A 21,191-nucleotide genomic window follows, 5' to 3' on the forward strand; every position below is an offset into this window, starting at 1 on the left:
AAAATGCCTCATCTTCCCACCAGATAGCATTTAAGAAGTTTAGCAGGGAAAGTACATTATCATTATCATTATTACTTATATAGGCACATTACATGGTTTATGTGGAAAAATATTACTCTCCAATGCCTGAAGTTACATTTTGCTATATTTATTGAAAATAACACTCTATGAATAACTTCTGCTAATTTAAGCAACTATGAAATTGCAAGTGAGAATTTACTGGTAGTGTAGGAGTTGCAGAGTTAATGCAGACCTGTGTAATTATGCTGAAGGAAGTAAGGACAGCTTAACTCTCCTCCACCAGAAAAGTGCAAACTCTCACCCCAAATGATAGCTCAAAATACAGAAAATGGGGTGAAAAATTTTCTTATATCAAATGCAGTGTTAATAACATTGCAGATGGAATCAAAAGATAGAGAAAATGAAGAACAGAAATAATCTTTCCTTTATTCTTTCCAAAAAACCAAACCCACACAAATTAAAGCTTATATAATGTTAAATCTAGCCTTTGATAGCAGCCATCAATTGTTATTTGCCATTCAGGATGGTGAAAGGTGAGAAAATAAACAAAACCCCTCCAAGAAAACAAGTGGTTAGTTCTTCCTTTGGAGGTAGGTCCTAGTTTTTCCAAATATGCATAGATGAAATTTTATACATAGCATATATATATATAGTTTATCTATAATCTTTAATAGCACACATAGTGTGCTATTTTCTTAGTATCCCTGTATATTACTGTCATGGCTGCCAGCCTTCAGTATTTTTTTCCTGCAAAATTTAGTACTTTTTCAAATAGAGTGAAAGAGTAAAAAAAAAATATATATATATATATACACACACACACACACACACTCTGAAGGAAGAAAACATGCTTTCCTTCACGAGAGTTATAGTCTTCCATTTAGAGATATTCCTCAGAACTTCTTCAGTTCTATAATACCTTAATGACATGGTGCAGTGTTTGCAGGAGTCCACTAGGCTGGCTGAGAAACAACTACACTGGAAGTGCAACAGCCATGGCAGAGAACCTTTTCTTCATTTTTAAAACCTTCCCATCTGAAGAGCTTTCACTCCCAGAAAGCTACATGGGTCAAAACTCTTGAGGTTCTCCTGAACTTTTTAGCACTAATAGGTGTCTAATAGCAGCTGGATGTCTGTGAGCATGAGGGAAAGGCAAATATCCTCTTCCAAACCAGTGGGGGGGTATCACCCAGCTGCACATCACAGCAGGCTGCAAGTACTATCTCAGCCATTACCCTAATTATGCAGTTGCTTCCAAATCTGCTTATCCAAATACATCTGAAAGGTCTCATGTCAGCACTTTAAGCTCGGCCACCTGATTTTGGACTGAAACATCCAAAGCTGTGGTGCTTATCCCTGCGAGTATACCAGCTGTGACGTGAGGGCAGCAGCCTTTAGCTGGCTAAAAGCTTTGTCATCTTCTGCTACCCCACCATTTCCAACCCAAATATGTTACCTAAGCCTTAAACCCTATGTAAGAAGTCAAGAGCTGGTCTCTAGGCTTGTTCACCACATCTGACATCTAGAAACACAGCCATAATGACACTGCAACAACATGCAGCTAACGCAATGACAACTGTATGAAAAACACATCAATAATCACAGCTCTGGCTTGAATGTCATTGATTATTGAGCTCAGATCAGGACCTGTAATCATATTAAAAGCCTTTCATACTGTGTCATTGCCTCTCTTTCTATATATTTCTACATTATTAATATGTCAAAGAAACTGTCAAGCAGGAAGAGGAGATGGCAGTCCTGCAGACTACAGGACAAAATATGCCAGCAAGAAAAAAGACTTAAAGTGTATTGCCAATTTCTGAACCTTTGGGTCTACTTTTTCATATTTTTCCCTTTAATACTGAAGCTTTGTTACCTTCAAACCTTAAACTCTAATTACTCTCCCTCATCTGAAAAAAAATAAAGAATTTTTTGTTATTTCCATTACTCAAGGAAATAGCCACACGAGACCGATAGGGAACTATGTGTAATAGAGAACTTCCATGATTTAAGATAGATGAACTTTTTACATCTGTTATTATACTGATTCATAGAAAGTAAAGGAGAAGCAGCTTTTAATTTCACAAAGCACAGACTCTGGCAGAATAGTGAGGCTGTAGGAAAGGTAGTAATGGGCTGTACAGTATGCAGAACTAAAAGGTATCAGTTTGAAAATGACTGGTGCCCCCTCAGCTGCATGTTTCACACAAGTATAGAGTGTGTGGTCGTTCTTATCCAGAGGATGAAATGACCTGCTCTGTATTGGATGTGCCATGGGCTGCTGCTTTCTCAGCTAGTTTCTCCAGGAAAATACAATTGTATCAAAGGAAAAAAAACCCAACCATATATTTAACAAAAGCTTCAAAATCACATACAATTCAAAAAAATGAAGCCAACTATAACATGCAAATATTGTATTATGATTTATGTAACGGATTGTCAGCAAAGAAGATTACTGTTCTGATATTTATGCTTTAAATCTGGTTTTAGGGTTTTCAGTCAGTTGTGATCTGATTAAAATGTGACTGATTTGGAGGAGAAAATCACCTTAAACTGAAGGACTGCCAAGAACTCTTGAGGTGGCAAAAATATCTATACTGAGGCTCTGAGCTGTGTCTAACAATGACCAAAACCAAATTTGCATCTTAAAGTGAGAACAACAGTATGAAACAACTGACATTAAAACAATGAGTTCTAGTGTTGAGCACACAAGCTAAAATGCATCTGTATTTGCGTTGTTCCTTTGCAAATGTGAACTCCATTTTGAAACACAGAGGCCACTCCACACTGTGAGTTCCCATTTATAAGCAGGTACTCCTGGCCATTCATGGCAAAAATGGCCTTTCTTCTTTTCAAGGAAGGGAAAAATGGCTTTATTCACTGACTAACTTGATACGACTTTAATGAATGGTTCAATTCAGCTTCTTATTGCTTAAAACCCAAGCAATGTTATCTATCAGCTTTCTTAGAGACAGATGGCCAAAATTTTCAAACTTGGGTTGATGGATTCACCCTCCTATATTCAGACAGCACCAACACAGGAGATGATTTTCAGATTGCTTGAACAGCTCTCATAAATCAGATGAATTGTCATACTTTAACTAATATGTGAAAAGAAACCTGAGAAATATATTAGCCAATGAATGGAATGACAATATCTGATAAGACTTTCTCTTGCCTGATTCTTTTGTAATGACAAGACTAGAAAGTACCACATGAGAACACAATGCAATCCCACATAATCATACCTGCTATCTACCAAATACTCAGAAAGTAAAATTAAATACAAAACTGTTTGCAAACTTCAAGCATTTAAGAAACAGAAAGTGGAGAACAACAATGTGTTTCTGAAGCAAATATTAAACAACCTGGGCCTACATTAAGCTTCATAAGAAAACCATACAAGCCTTATTTATCACTACAACACTACAGCAGGACAAAATGCAAAAAAAAAAAGTAAGAAATATAAATGAAATCAGTGATTTGTGATTGTAAAATGTCAGTTTAAATTGGACTGGAACTGTATCCCTAACAACATGAATCTGAGAGATATATGCCAATGAAAAGAGAAGCAAATCTAAATGTGGATCTGAGTGAAAGAGGTGGCCTACTTCTTTCCTTCTTTCCAAAGGCACAATCCAGACCTGTTTCAGACATTACTTCACACACTCTAGAGACTCCATTCCTTGTGCTGGTTAGCAATGGGACAGCTACATGTACAACTACACGTGCTGCCACCACAGAATACTACCATTAATACTAACATTAAAACTACCATAAATAGCCTTTGTGAGATGCACAGAACAGGAATGCAAATAGTGCTTGGAATCATGACAGGCACTATCAAATCTGCCTGAGGTCATTTACAGATCATTCTCCTTGTGATATATACCTTAGGTCACCATTAGTAAGTCTTCACCTTTAATTGGAGCAAGTACATCCCTTCCTATTTCTCACTGTGCAGATAGAAACAGCCAACCAGCATCACTGAAATGAGGGAAATGGTGTTAACAGAAAACTACCAGTAAAGATCCTGTAATTTAACCTTACCTAACCTTTGGCCCTGCTCCACAATCAAACAATTCCTGCCTCAAAGTACTGCACTACCTTCACTCTTGATATTTCTTTTAAGGTTTTTAAGCCTGCATACCTTTTCCTAAGCTTAAAGAAATTATTTATAAAAGTAACCTCTATTGACCAAACAAATTAATCCAAATAAGATTAAGCCTAAAGATAGGCAAAGTAATGACTAAATTTCAGTATCTGTTTACTTTTTAAAAAAAAATTATTATCATTGTGAATGAGTGTGAACAGATTTTTAAACTAAAAAACGTTCCAGTTTACTTCAAATATTTAAAATATTCTTTACATTCTCTTGAGACCTGGCAAAATGAACACCTCCATATGCATTTGAGAGCAGGATTTCTACAGAAATCAAGGGGGTTATGCCAGAATGGACAAACAAGGAGTGTTTCAACCACTCTTAATGGAAATTACTAAAAGAAAAGCCAAATTTCAAGATTCTGCATTTGCATCATGAAACATAGCGAACAAAGATGCCAATTTAAGGGTCATTAGTTTACATAACAGCAATACTTACTGCAACATTTTTCATCAATTAGTTTAATGCATTTGCTCTAAGATTCCAACAGAATCATATGCAAAAATATCTTATTTTCAGACATTTAAAGCAAAATGTATTTATGCCCACTAACAAAAAAATGCCTTATTAAACATTCATAGACATTGCAGGTATTCATTAAATCAGTTTTTTCACCAAAGATATTTTTATATAATATCAGTTTTCACTTTGTTTATTTAACACTTGCAAAGCCTCTTTTAAGAAACATGAAATATTTTACTAAGTAACAATACACTAAATTTCATTCTCAGCTCGTTGACTTAACAGTGTTCACTTAGTGAATATGAATTCTAAACAAGTTTCATCACATTGAGCCATCTTCCACTAATCTTGACTTTTGGCAAGGATAAAAAATACCATTAATATTCAAGAACTTTTAATTACAAATGCTGATTGGAAACCCAGTGACAACAACAGCCAAATTCACACAAATTTTTTTGAAAAAGGCAAAAAATCCTCATCCCGGAACTCCAGAAGAAATAGCTCTCTATGCTGGCATGTGCTTCCCCATTAGACCCAAATATCCTTCTCCACTGTGCCTGTGCTGCTGCAGGCGGGTAACAACTCTAAGGAACTCCTGCTCAGTTTTGTAGAGACCTTTCTCACATGCTTGGCCCATTAAATACTCTAGTAACAGAATATGTCATCTTAGATTTCATTCCTGTCTCCAACACTGGATCAGGGAAGATTACAGCTGAGATTAAGCTGAGTTAGGTTCAGAGCTGGGTTATCCCTCCCCCTTCAAACAGGGCTTCTTGTACACAAGGACCGGTTCCAGACACAGTGAAATGATCAGAAATGGTTTGAGAATAATTACTAAAGTTAAAAGAAGTCTTTTCACCTGCTAATACATTAAAAATTTCAAAAGGGCTGTGGGCAAAACAGTGAGAATAGTTCACAGAGAGTTTTCAGGAAGGCTGAGTTCAAGGAATTTGGGGGAAATGCAAGTATGAAGTAGCACACTCTGGGAATTATAATTTTTCTCCTTTTCTCACAAAGGCCCTGTTCTTAAAATTACAGTTAGTTTCAGGTAACTGACGGGGAAAAATAAGCAGCTCATTGTCCTGTGCCCATTAGTATCTTTTATCTAAATTTAGAGCTAATGAAGAATTTCATTAATATGAAACTTCAGAACATCAGATTTGAATCATCACTGTAAACCTACAAAGGGGAAGAAATTTTACTAAAACTTCTTCCATTCGCAGTGGAAATTGAATATTCTGAAAAGCATGACCATAAAGTCTAAGCATTGTTAAGGAATCTGTCTGGATGAGGTGGAGTAAACCTTCCTCACTAGAGTTGTTAGGGTGTTATGCTTTCAATTTGTGATAAAACAGTGTTGATAACATTGTTTTAGCTATTTTTGAGCAGTACTTGCACAGCATCGAGGCTTCCTCATTTCTCACACTGCCCCAAGGGGTATCCCATGTCATAAGGTCATGCTCAAATAAAAACGGGGAATTCTATTTTTCCAGACCTTGGGCATAGTCTGGCTATGGGCCTAGGTGTGGGAGGTAGCGTGTGACTGTCTTTGTATCCTTTTTTTTAAAAAAAGAATTTGATCCTTTCTTCACTTAAACCATTCTTAGCTCACACTTTCTTACTTTTCTTACTTTCCCTCTTCTGATTCTCTTTCTCATTCTGCTGGTGAGCAGAGCAGCTGAGTGGGTGCTTAAATGCTGGTCGGGGTCAATTTTCCACCCTCCAAAAAGTACGCAGAAAGGAAAAAAAAACCAGCAAGAAGGAAAATTGCTCAAGATCTTTTTAAAAAAACCCAACCCAGAGAAGAAACCCAAAAGCTACTTATACCATTGTCCATTTATACTCAGGTTGGTTGTCTAAAAACTAGTAAGTTTTTTCTTATCCAATTAACACGACATATTTTTAACGCTCTATTCAGTTAGTTAGTTGCTATACTGTAATTGGCATGTCATCTTTCCTAGTTGAACCTTTAAAAGTCCTTTCAGGTATTAATTTCAGACAGAGCACTTTAACAGCTGAAAGAGTGGAAACAGAAAATAAACAAGCTTGGGAGTAACAAGGATCTTGCACTTGAGCTACAAGTGTTTTCAGATAAAGGTAATGTTTGGCATAACTCTTTCTTTCCACAGTGTCTCTTTTCCCCTTCCTCACTCTGCTGCTTTTACAACAAGGTAAGATAAGGTCATAACACATTTAGCAACCTTATCCAAAAAACAGCCTATACTAACTGGCACATTTTCACACCCTTTTTTTTTTTTTTTTTTTCTTGCTATACCTCTCTTCCCACCCCTCATTTTTTTCACACAGTATTTAAGGCAGTTAAAGATTAAATTATTTGAATGTCAGACTTGAAAGGTAAAATACTCCAGTTTGCCACAATTTTTTTTGAGAGGATGAATGAAAAGGGAATAAATGACACAGTAGTCCTTTCATACCCCTCTTCTTCTTTCAAGAGCATTCTTTTTTATTTCCCTCACTTTCAATTCAACCCATTCACAAAGGATTAGCATAACACATCTTTTTATGCTTGTAAGGGTTACAGCTGTAATCGCCTCACCTCATCACTTTACTTAGAAATCCTGTCTCCAGAGGAGTAATTCGATTACTCACAACAATCCAACTTTTGCCTAACCAAATAGGAATTCATTATAATGCTGTGCTGCTTCATCAGTTTACTATGAGTGGATGGGAAAAATATAGCAAAATGAATAGCTGGTGTGAAAGGAAGAAAGTAATTGTCAGCTAACAAAAGGCTGCCAACAAAAGGTAGGATGACAAGCAGAAATTCTAAGTCCCATGGGCAGGGTAGCCTCCAAACTACTAATGACTTGAGAGTTTTAGAAGTCTTGGTTTTCAAATAGGTATGGAAACTTTGTAAATTGATGAGAACACCTGATTGATTCAATCTGACTAGTCTTTAGCAGGTACTGGGCAAGTGTGTGTAAAAACCTGAGGCAGAGCTTTTCCACCTGTTGAAGAATCACCATCATCTTCTCTTGGTGAAAAACACATTCATATTAGGCCTTAAAATGGCTTTTCTCATCCTTTTCTTCAAAGATTCAAAAATGTACAGGAAGTAATCTTGGCTGCATACTGCTTCAAAGTAAAACTAGTGCTATCCTTAGCAACTGTCAGTGGATAAGGATAAAAGAAAAAGATAATAATGAGGACAACTGGCATCTCCAAATGACTTCCAGTTGTCCATATGCCCACAAGCACAAATCTAAGAAAAACTCATGCTGATTGTGGCACAGAAGGACAGCACTTGGGGCAGAAGCACAGATGCCAGGATCATGCCTTCTACTTAGAAGCAGAACATTTTATTTTGTTTTGTATTATTTCTGTAGAATGATTTAAAATGCCCAGATATAATAAGTTCTCAAGTGCAACATTTGTTATGCCAAAGGTTTAGGAGCATTAGGATACAGCTGACAAATCTTTAGCTGTTAGACTGGCTTAGGTTGCTTTTCAGCTTTTGGAGCCCAATAACTATCTTCTTGACTTTTATTTTTATAGATTCCTAGGGATTTCAACACAACATATGGGCAGCATTAAGGGCATTAGGATTTATAAATTCACATCATCATTATAAAAACATACAAAGTCCGAAATATACTTGGGGTTAAATGGAATACATGTATTACTCATGGTCAAATTAAATATTGATGTGTTTTTGTCTGCATTAAAAAGAACAATAAAACACATTGTTTTTACAGTAGCCATATGAAGAAAACATTCCAGACACGAAGGAAGCAGTTCAGTGTATTTACTTTAGTCTGATTTCTTTTTCAGCTGGAATTTCTTTATACTTAAAGTTGCTGCTATTTTACATTCTTCTAGGCAGTTAACCTTTATTGTGATGTGTGTGTACTTTACAGTGACTGGAAATCAATAACAATTCTGATACCAAGCTCTTTTTGTCTTGAAAAACTTAAAATATCCCTAAGACAGCATATTTCTTCAATACTACTCATGGGAATTTACTAATAATTACATTGTTAGATGTGAGTGGAGAAATTGAGTACGTGAAATAAAAGCCAAACTTTGAAATGAAAGAAAATCCACAGAGCATAGGAAAAATTGTGGGTTATTGTTATTGTGCAAATTTTTTTAAACATATACATGACTGCAATAACTATGTTCACTCTACACAAATAAAGTATCTGTATTCTTTCTCTTTCTTCCATAGTTAAAAATCAGAGGAGAGCAATCCCCCCAACCAAGACCTCTTGCTCTGATCCTAATGAGACTTCCAGTTTCAAGAGAGAAATCTAGAGCTGCACAGAGAGATGGAGCAAGATCCAGCATCCAGCCTTGAATCGATAAGACACCTCAAAAAATACACCAAACTGTTCAGGTACAAGAGCACACATTTTCTTTTGCTTCCTGACACTTTTTGATTCACTATGGTTTATTTCCTGAAACTGAATTTACAGCACTAACTTTTATCTGAGTGTGCTCAGTTTAAGAAATTAATTACTACATTTGCAGAAAAGCAGCTCTGATACATTGTGCAGAGAGCTCCGGCACTCTAAGCATTAGGCAATGCTGTCTATCCCAATGGAAACAAGATCTTTTTCTTCAATAGAGAACTCTCACCAGAAAAGTTGAAATACCTTGCATTAAACTGGCCAGTAATAATAAAATGGAAGAGAGAGTGGAAAGACGTCAGCAGAAACATGAAACCATGTATTATTACTAATGCCCCAAACCAGAAAAATGTCCTCCAAATTGCTTAACCAAGATAAAAATACGTTGTGGGACTGTAAATATCACAAGACAGCCATCTTGCTTACAGATAGAGTACTGGATTGTGTTCATTAGAGTGATAACTTTTTTTCTCTTTGTTGTAAAAAAGCTAGTTAGACATTTAATCAGGAGTCAAAAATTACATAGTTCGCAAAAATAATGTGACAGAAACATCAGCAGAATACAAAAATAACTGAGAGTTATCTGATCTCATAAAATGACTTTAAAACACAATAGACAGTTTCAAAGTTGACAAAAGAAATGTATATTACATCTCTACTTAGCTTCCAGCTTAGGGATGCTTTATTTATGCTTTTGTCTCAAACACTTGTACCACAGTATAAATTGGTTCTAATTACCTTAAGTAGCTGCATCCTGAGAAGGAAGAGAAAAAGATGAAAGACTTACAGTCATCCTGCATGACTGTATTTCCCCTTTAGCCTAACAAATGTTAAGACAATTTGTTGCAAATCCTACATTTTTTCTCATGTAATCTCCAGCTATGGCAATGACAAAAATTGGCTTGATGAAATACTTCAGCATTGGGTAGGACTCAAGAAGCCTCCATACATGGCTGAACAGAGTGTGTAGTACCTCTGATATATTTTGCTTTGACAAGAAGTGGAGCAAGCAAGTCAAGTGTGGAAGGAGTTGTATTTGAAGAAATTCTTCCATTAGATAAAAAAAGCAGCTGTCACTTGATCTTAGAGTTTTGAAAAACTAGAAAAATGTCTTGTTCAGCATAAAATGTTGGCCACATCCTCATTTGTAACAAATATTCTAGCAATCAGGGCTCTCTTGTTCTGGCAGTAAGACCCCACCTCGGTGACATGGGCTACATCCCGCAGCCAGGTCCTGACAGGTTCATATCTTGGGCCTAGCTATGCACAATGTGCTACTAACCAAGCTCACCATTTCTACAGGCTGGCTGGTGGCAGGCAGGGCAGTACACCCTTACTGCAAGCTCAGGCAGCAGCAGTACTTGCACAGCTGCTCCTCTCCTCCAAGCTATAGGCATTAGTTAATGCAAAACCCGTCTGGTTCAGGTCCAGTGCAACAGCACTGTGTGCCTAACATCTATCACATTATGTTTTGATCTATGAAAGCATCACCGACCCCTCTGCCAGCATAGAAAATTGTTCTACCTAAGTATGTGTTTGCATTCATCTAAATAGTTCCTTGACTGGGTTACTCAAACATAAAGTATAAGATTTGTATTTCCTGAAACAATTTGGAAAAATACTTCCAGGTGGTTCTGTTTTGTGGGTATAGAATTTCACTGTCTAAATTTCACCATTACTAAAGGGACATCAAGGAAGTTGTGATTTCTGTTGGTCAGTACTCTGCATGCATAAATTGATTTCACTTTCTTTGTCTGAGAAAACTCTACAGTTCTGTTTGAATTAAATTTATATAAGTAAAGCTACTTGATTTGGCTAAGTAAGATGATGCCTCAGAACTTATGCTGAGTAAGCAAATGCTTTTAATACAAAGGCAACCAAATAACCAGCTTTCATATTTGGACAAGCAAATAATGAAATTCAGTTTTCTATGAGCAGCAGCTGAATGAGCTGTAGTTCTTTAGGCTGTAGAAAAGAAGGCTCAGGTGGACCCCATGCTCTCTACAACTACCTAGAAGGAGGTTGTAATGGGGTGGGGGTTATCTCTCCTCCCAGTTAACAAGTGGCAAAATGACAGAAAATGGCCTCAATTCGTGCCAGGGGAGGTTTAGATTGGGCATTAGGAAAAAAATTATTCACTGAAAAGGTGGCCAGGCATTGGAACAGGGTGCCCAGGGAGAAATGGTGGAATCACCATCCCCAAAAATGTTTGAAAAATCTGCAGATATGGCACCTGGGGAAGTAGTTCAGTGGGCTAAGACCTTAGATATCTTTTACAACCTTAACATGATTCTGTGATTTCTCAGTTTCTAAACTGCCAATGATCTATCATAGAAGGAGATTTTCTAAACTATTTTCAAAAGGAAAATAAGAACTTGGTAGATTTACAAATATGGAGTGACTCCCGCAAATTGTCAGTGGCCTTTCCCATCTCAGTGTACAGCATGATCTAGGCTGAAATATGTAACCAGTTGGTAGCAGCCAGGGAGCACTCCACAGCTCAAATTACTGATCAAAAATCCTATCTAATCATGATGGCTAATATCTGACTGCTGTTCATGGGGACTTGAGACATACATTCCTCAAAAGACAGAGTAATCTGAAAAATCAGCCTCCTTATCTGATATGTATGGCAGAATTTTCTGTAAATGAGTGAGTAGGAAAGGAAATAGATACAGCAAATCTTTGATCCCATTCGAGATACAGAGGACAGAGGCTCCTTCTAGATGTTTCACTGAGAAGATAAAGCACCCAGTACCCAGGTTTCACAGTGCAGTATCTTAAAAGCCTTTATACCAGGACAAAGAATGATAACTCTTTTTATCAGATGCATACAAAAGGATATGCTATGAAAGATGAGTACATGTATAAATATTATAGTTCTATGATTTCAAGAGGAACGGGAACTAACAAAATTTCTAAATTTTGGAATATTATAAGATAACAGGCCATTCAGGATTAAATCTTTATGAACTACCAGAAGTAAGGAACATAAAAGAACTGTGAGAAAATCTGTTTACATTTGCAGAAAATAATTACAGCATCTTGAATTACCAGTTCTTACAAAATTTGTTACAAAATTCTAGAGGATGCAGCACCATCATTTCAAAAAAGAAATGGAAGACTCAATTCAGCAAAATCCTTGAAATTACAAACAGATCAAAGGTTAATTCAAGATTTGCTTGACTACAGGCTTTCTATTGTAATGGGTTAACAAAACAAGCAAATTCACACAATCCGGATGGTGTTAACGTACGCAAAAATAAAGATTCACATTAAAAAATGTCTGTACTTGTGTAAATCAATGCCTTCCATATGTTGAGGCAATTTGAATGCCAATTACAGTAATTGTAGAATCCTATCCCTTCTCTCTCTGATATGGAAAAAGGGTCATCTGTTGTTAAAAACATGGATAAAGCAGTAAAATCTCTTCCAACGGTTCTGGCAAATAGTCAACAGTTTGATTTTTCTGTCATTACCTAATGGTCTCAAGAATTAGATGTACAACCAGAATACACATCCTTATATCACAGAACAGTTTGGGTTGGAAACACTGTCACCTAGCAATCTGGGCCCCCTATAAAATCTTGAAGGCCTCCAACTAGACACTGTGCCACTGATTACAACCCTCTGGGATCTGCCATTCAGCCATTTCTCAATCCACATCACTGTCCACTCATCCAGTCCACACTTCCTGAGTGTGCCTGTGAGGATATTGTGAGACAATGTTGAGGTTGGTAATATTTGCTCCTCTCCCCTTAACCATCAAGGTAATTACTTCATCACAGAAGGCAATCAGGTTGGTCAAGCAAGATTTACCTTTAGCGAATCCATGTTTACTACTACTGATCATTCATCTTTTGTCATTTATGCAGATAGAGGCAACCTCCAGAATGAGATGTTCCATCACCTTTCCCAGGATTGAAGTAAAGATGACTAGGTGGTACCTCCCTGGGTCCTCTTCCTTGCTCTTTTCAAAGACTGGGATTACATTTGCTTTCTTCCAGTCCTCAGGTACCTCTCCTGATCTCCATGACCTTGCAAAGATGATCATGAGTGGCCTAGCCCTTCTTGTTGTCCTTAATACCCTTGACCAGATTTAATTCATTGGCCTTGGCCTTCCCTGTTTTAACTTACTCTAACAATCTCTCTATATTCATTCTAAGTGGCCTGACCATTTTTCCACCTCCTGTTTCATCTCCATCTTTCTGCTTAAGTTTGAGTAATGACAGGAATTCTTTATTCATCCATGCAGGTCTCTTGCTTCCTTTGGCAGATTTCTTGCTTGTTAGGATGTGTCATTCTTGAGCATGGAGAAATGGCAAATTCAGAAACACAGGAGCACCAGGGATGGAAAGATTCCTGTTTTCCATCAGTATGTAAGGACCTGGTTTCATTGTCCCAGGAAGACTCACATTTCCATGATTCTGTGAAGTGTGCAGATATAACCTTTTCTCTACCATATTCACTTTTACCATACAGTGCCATTCTAATCTTATTTGAATGTTATGATGGCATAAGTACCCATTCTTCACCAGAGCAGGATATCTTCAGATTTAATTTCTCACAGTGTGAAACTGATGACACATAAGTGAGGATTTGCCTTAAACTCACCCATTAGCCACCTCATTATGCTGCCTCTGAGCTTTGCTCTGCATTTCAACTGCCCATAGAAGCCAGTTTTAGGCAATTTATTTTCCAACATGAGAAGCAGGTCTGGCATAACTGGATGTCCTATGATCTTGCTTCAGTGCTGACGATGTGACAGCAATTTAGGAATGCATAATTCAGGGCAATATCCTGCAGTTTTATGGCAGCAAGGGCATGAAAGCAGTGCATAAAAAATGGCTTGTATGCTAGATGTGGAGATGATAAAATGTCCAAGTTTTGTAGCCATACACAGAGTGACAACAACTAATGTACAATAGATATTTCCTTTTATTAGAAGCCAGATGCCTCTTATTTCAGACATGCTGCTTTAACATCCTAAATACTGTATTGGCATTTGCTATTCCCTGCATGCCTTTCCTATTAACTGTGGAGTTTTGAAAAAAGTGTGCTGGTGAAGTAGCATTGCTATTCTCACAAATTTCAGTAGTGTAGCATCAGCACAGACTACTGCCTCAGGATATTTTCCACCACAGCAAGGTTAGAGCAGGACCTCTTTCTCCCCTGTACTAATGGCCTGGCCAAGCTCTTGGCAGACGTGCTGAAACAGTCGATAATATGTAGTCCACTTATATATGTTTGAGTTACCAATACTCAGTCATCAGCAAAGAGCAAGTAACACAACTCAGCACATATGGGACCTCTGATTTAATGTTCAGGTTAAATATTCTGGCATCTGTATGGTATTGAATGTGGTTATTTTTCCTGTTGACTTAACAAAGCAGATGTTAAACAGAAGTATCAAAGAACACAATGCATTTTAGGACCTCTCTGACAGTAAAGGATTATGGAAATCCATCCTGATCAAGCACCTTCATCACTGTGCAGCACAAAGGGCATTCCCAGTCCTTTCCAATCTTCTGAATTCACACAGAAGTCTCCAGACACTTCTTAAATTGACAGTATTGAAAACCACACACAGGATTGTAATTCTGTTCCCTATGCTTTGAATTCACCTGGCCACAAAAATGGTTTTAACACTGCCTGCAACTACCCCCTGCTGTGACAGACAGATGTGTGATAACCATATTATTTCTAGAAAGATCATCCTGCCATTAAGGTCCATCTGCAAGCCCTTCCAGCTGGCATCTTTCCAAAAATAGCCTGGTTGGTACACAGCTTCCCACTAGAGCAGAAAGCAGCATGAGCTCCTGAACTTCAGAGCCATCATCTCCTTATGCAGCTGACAAAGCATCAGTCTCTGTATTCGAATAATTTGGCAGCAGTGCCAATCAACCATACTGACTTGCTCTGCAACACATTGGAATGTTTAGGAAGTGCTACTATACTTGGCAGTGCTGCTCCTTGTTTCTAGATGACTATCTGTAGAACTTCACTTAGCTCTGTCAGAGATGACATGCACATAGTTTACTAAATCCTTGTAAACTTCATGACAACAAAAGGTGGGACTTCTTCTCATTTAGTTAAAAGTGTTCAATTAGATACAGAGAAACATGGTGACAACTGATTTCAGGGTCTTAAACTGTTTTCATAAAGGTAAGTAAGCATATTTCTGATTTAGATGTTGCTGAATTTCTTCTGCATTCTTTGTGCACCATTCTTTTCTGATAAATAGCTCATGTCCTTCTTGTCCAGGTACACAGTGAGCAGCCTTACTGCTAAAATATATTTTGTCTTCTACTCAAAATATCTCAGCATTAGGCAGCTGTTAAAGCAAGAATGAATAATTGCAAAGATTACTTCCTCTGTGGTAAGGTGTTGCATGTTGTCTATGCTGACATCTTGCCAATGCAGAGAAAGTGTCATTCTGCCTGAAGAGTACTGACTGCATATAAAGACAATTTATAATTCCTAGAGACACCTTTCTCCTCCTTTCTTGAAAACAGTGCTGTCCCTTCAAAAGGCTGGTCTAAAACTTCACTACAGCACACATGAGCCAAATTCTTGTCGCTCTGAGACTGAGCAAGCACGAGATGCCTGTGACAGGCTGTTAGGGGCAGCAATCTCTGCCTGATCTGCCTCACACACTCTTCAACCCCAGGCATTGCAAAAGGCCATTTCAGCCAATGGTAGAGTTAATCACAATAGAAAATTAAAGTGTACACAGGCTGCCTCTGTGAAAAGGGGTTAATGAGACCAGTCCTATCTGGGGTCAGAGTTTACCTTCTCTAAACTTGAAATTTTACAATGACACAAAGAAAGGAAATATATTAGAAAAGACAAATGAGAGATGGTGAAAGAACAGTAAGAAAAGAGGAGATGAAATACACCCCTGCACCCAGCAGTATTAGCAAAAGGTACTTTTAAATGCATGTCTATTATAAGCAGAATGAAGGATTTTCAATTGCAGCTAAAAATCTAATGGGTTCTGTAAAAACTCTGGATTTCTAGCTTTATGCCTCCATATTCTCTGCAATGGATGCAAAACACTCAATGCCTACAGTCTGATTCATGAAATAATATTTGTAATGGTGAAGAGACCTAATAAATCAAACATCTACTAAAAAAGTATATATGCTAAGATGCTGATCCTTGTACTGTATCAACATTCTTCCTCTAATATTTAAATATAAACTAGAAAACTCTTCCTAAATTCTTACTTCTAAAATTATCATTCTTTAGGAAATCTTTAAGGTTGCTAAGATTTCAATCTTTGTGCATACATGAAAATACCCACATTATAGGTTTTGTATCTGGATATCTGGAAGTGTCTCTCACTTAACTGATTTTTAAATAAACATCATCAAATATTCCATCAGGGGATCACACCATCTTTTATTTACAACCAAAGGTATTACTTATCAGAACTAGCAGATGTGGTTGCTCAGTGAGCTACTGAAATTTCATATACAAAAGAGAAAAATATGCCATGCTAATGTTCTGTTTCCATCTTTGGAAAGCTCAGCAAGTCAACTAAATTCTCCTCCTTGAGTGATAAAAGACATTATGCAAAAGACCACTGAAGTTTAAACATGCATATGAAAACGTTTTTCATATGAATGTGTGAAAAAAAAAAGATGTGACTTAGGAAACACCTGCATTCTTCTCTATGTTTATATTGCCACTTGGGCCTCCAGTTCCTACTGCGATGGTACAGCTCAAAGTCATTGTAAAAGCATTGATCCAAACACAAAAACAAGAGTGAGAGAAAATTCCTTTCAGATACATTTAGCATCTGACATATTCCCTTCATTTGTGCATTAATCGGTAACAGACATTTTTGAGCATCCTGCAACAGGACGTGATTTGACTTTCACAAATTTCCCTAAGAGCAGAAACATCATCAGGAGCAATTTCAAGGAAATAATTATGGTCTAGACAGATTTATGACTTCTAAAGACCTAATCCAAAGCACATTAATGTCAGTGGAAGGACTCCCATTGACATCAAAGGCCTTTGGATCAATCCCCAACTGCTGTGGGAATGAATTCCGAGCAGTAATGATGGTGGACTAAATGCACACTTGGAGTTGAAATGTTACCACCCAGACCTCTTTATTCCTCAAATCAGATTAAAAAGTCATTTTCTGCCATTTCCCAATTACTTCCAGATGCGCATCATCTCAAATGGCATTTTCGTCCATCTGTATGAACCAAACATGCAGAGAGATAGAAAGGTTCTATACTGCCTGAACTAATAACACAAATGAAAACCACAAGGGAAAATAATGTTGGAATTGATGAAGTTCTTGTTTTAAATGTGGACCGAGAAACCCTGGACTTCATTTATTCCCTCTAACTGTTTTGTGATAGAGCTGCCAGGCCCACCATTTCTTTATTTACTGCCACAGTAGATTTCTTCTAATTAAATTTTCAATATTTTCCTCTATCCCACTAAGCAAAACAAAAGAATACACATAAATCAGTGTTAGCCTCAAACTTGGCAGCCTGAAAACTGTCACAAATGTCAGCTTCATATACTCTGCTTAATAACAGCTCTGCTGTCCCTTCTGTCCTCTTAAATGTCTATTTACATGCTAAATAATTTGAAGCATCACTCTTCTCTGACCATGTTAATCTAGTTTCACTCCCTTAGCAGTCAGTAACATTTTAGACTGTAAAATGAAATGCTGATGTTGTGTGTGAGTGGAAACCATCCAAAGTTTTACACTTTGAGTCAAACTCAGCTCCAGGATATGACAGATCGGTCACCAACATAACCTGTTTATTCTGAAGTGCACACACTTTCTATTTACTTCAGTTTATCAATACTTTGGTTAGGCAGGTTTGGTTATCACGTATTCATTCTGATATGTGCATGTTATGAACTACTCAATGGTCTCAAGTTTTGCCAGGGGATCTAAATTAGCTATTAGGAAAAATCTCTTCATGAAAAGGGTTGTAAGGCATTGGAACAGGCTGCCCAGGGAAGCGGTGGAGTCACCATCCCTGGAAACATGCAATAAACATGTGGGTATGGCACCTGTAGATGTGGTTTGGTCGTGAACATGGTGGCTAGGTTGATGGTTGGACTTGGTGATCTTAGGGGTCTTTTCCAACCTTAAAAATTCTGATTCCACAGTTGAAATCTGCCTTACTAAGCTAGTATTAGGAAGTTCAAGACTTTCTTTAGGAAATTATGTATAACAAATTTTTAAATCAAAGACATATTTCCTAACTCCATCTTTCCATTCCTATAGAATATCTAACCTGTTATCTCAGCCTCTGCATTCTTCTCTGCTCTTCAGAAAACAAGATATTTTTTTTTAAATCTTTCTTCAGTTACTTTGTGTGGGAAACCAGATTATTAGTGAATGGCTAATCCTACTACCTAGAGTCAAAAATTAACAAGGTAGAGAACAATTCAATGTTGTTAGAAAAACAAAAGAAAATTCACTGATCATTGGTTACTAAGATGATTGGTTACTTCTGGATGAGAAGGGGATTCAGTTTAAGAGAGGAAGACAGTATTGTCTAAAAGTGTCCAAGGAACTAAACTTGTTCACAGTTAATATATTTTCTGGGCTATATCTGTAACTGGAAATGGTGATTTAGGTATGTTGTACTCACCGCCTGTGATACAAGGAGCTGTTTTTAACATTGTTTCAACTTGATTTCCTTAAGAATCAAAGCTTATGTGAACAGACTGTGTACATGTCTGTAACTTTTCATACTCTCACCACATCTAATAACTTAGCCTGGCCAATTCACTCCACTGTGCAGAAGGGCAAAAGTTAGTCATTAAGCTCTCACAAGTGTCATGGAAGTAGGTGTCTGGAAAAAGGGGGAATCCTATTGTTAGTCTAATTTAGGGCTATCATAGAATAACTGGCATTCATCCTTCAGCTGCAAGTACACAGGAACTGCTCAGGAGGCTACTTTTTAAACAGGTGCTGCTCCAGTATTTTCTACCACAAAAAATTAAGTCAGTGCATTTCAATGCACCAGACACTAGTATGTCTCTCTGTTTACTCAAAAGCATTTCTTCAAGGCACACCAAGAAGGAGCAGCAACATACTTTAGTCATGATTTGTCACCATCTTTTAGATGACACTTCAGTGCATTTGCTATCAGAAGCACATGAGAGCACTGCATCTGGAATATACAGACTAAAAAAGTACAAATGCTTCAATTTAAATCTGTTTGCTTTCATTAGTTTAACACCAATAAGCAAAGTATTTCATCAATTCCCAAAAGTAGAAGGCAACCTTGGGAATCATATGTATGAAATCCATTAAAATGCATGAAAAGCATGTTGCTAGGGAATTGTAAAAAAAAAATAAAAAAAATTAGTTAGGTATGAATTTCTCCTGGACAAAAACATGGCACTACAGTCATATTTTTTTCCATCTATACATCTTATTATCTTATTGTGAATATACACAGTAGATAAACCAGATACTTGAACAAGATAGAAATAGAAAACTAACTTCACTGGTAATACTGAACTTCACTACCAGGGAAATTTTGTCTTAACATGCACCTTTTATGTTGTCCCTCCCTGCTCCTTTCCACCACAGCTTTTTAAATTTTTTAATGTCTTTTCAACATATTCAAGGCATAATTCAGTTTGGCCACCTCTAGGCTGCTTCCAGACACAGGAGATGACACAGAACTACACACTACATTCATAATGGAATACATAGTTTAGAATTTCCCAGATTTTAAACAGGTATGTTCACTTTGCTGGAGTGCACTAGGTAAGGTCAGACAGTCCCTTTTTCCCTATGAAAATATTACAAATGTAACCAGATATCTCCTATGCCAATGATACAATGTGATCTTAATGCAAAAAACCAACCAAACAAATCAGGGTAACCAGATGAGCATATGCAAGAACCAGTACATTAAGTATACTTTCCTTTGAGTACAACATATCATGGTATTACTATTAAGATGAAAACATGGGGGGGGGGGGGGGGGAAATCAGTATGAACTTTTAAAAAACACTTCAGAATACCAGTATAACTAATTTGAGAAATATGAATGTACATGACTCTGAAATGATGATTCCTAATTAAATGCACTCCTACAGAGGAAGAGAAAGCATTTGCTTCTAATGTTGCCTCCCAGTAAAATTCATGTCTAGCAATTAAAATAAGTCAGAGAAAACACTTTGGTTTTTAGGTCCACTTTCAAGGGATTTAGCACTGATATCTCAGGCAATGCAGTTATTTCAGGAAAACTTGTCTTCAATCAGAGTGTCAAGGGCACACAATATATAAGGCACAAAGGTAAGAAACCTCATATTTATTTTGCCTTTCTTTCAGACTACAGCCATCAGGGGGAATGTGACTGTTGCAGCAGAGGAAGGTATAAGCAACCACCAAGATTTCTCTTGTTACCATGAACATTGCTTTGAGATTGGGGGGAATACGTGTGGTTAAGCAAAAAATAATTTCCTCATATGACAGATGAATTCCCTTTTTGTTTTATTATTACTATCCAGAAAATTTATGATGAGAGCAACCATTGCTTTCCTGTTTCACAGTCCCCAATATTTTAAGTTTTCTGAGCCTTTCAAAACTCTCCCTAGACCCAAATACTAGCAGTACATGCTTGTGGTACATAAACATCTGTTTATCAAACATTTAATCTTGCCAGGTAAATATAAGAAAAATAATGCTGATATACTTTGTACAGAAGACTTAGCTCATGGTTTTAATTTCCTGTTTATAGTAGCTTACCTCACTTGAAGAAAATACTAACACATCTTAAGATGGTTAAGATTCTGGTTTCTCAAGAAAACATTTGACTGCTACCATCTCATTAGAGGCATCAGCTTTTCATTTGAACAAGATTTAAATTGAGAGAAGTTATTGAAATAATGGGGCTGATGTGTCTCTGCAATGCTTTAATACCTGGTTGCTCGTATCTAAAGTAGTTTTTATGCTGAATATCAAGATGCAATTAGAAAGAGACAAAGTAAGTGCTGGCCCTCTGCAGAAGACTCTTTGGGCATTTGTAAACTCCTTGCTTATTTATGCTGCCAGAGTCTGTCAAACAACTCTCATGTCAGCACAATCAAGCCACCAAAACGAATGGGCTATAAATACAGTCAAAGCAAGAGATAACAATAAGCAGAACAACTAAGTCCTCATTTGAAGA

The 21,191-nt window shown here is 37.1% G+C and overlaps 1 protein-coding gene across 5 annotated transcripts in view; it reads right to left on the bottom strand.

Annotated features, from left to right (window-relative positions):
* Positions 1-21,191, bottom strand: part of PTPRK (protein tyrosine phosphatase receptor type K) — a 382,502-nt gene that overhangs the window by 46,020 nt on the left and 315,291 nt on the right. The gene's annotated exons all lie outside the window — the stretch shown is intronic.

Source organism: Poecile atricapillus, chromosome 3, assembly GCF_030490865.1.
Source record: "Poecile atricapillus isolate bPoeAtr1 chromosome 3, bPoeAtr1.hap1, whole genome shotgun sequence".
Taxonomy (NCBI): Eukaryota; Metazoa; Chordata; class Aves; order Passeriformes; family Paridae; genus Poecile; species Poecile atricapillus.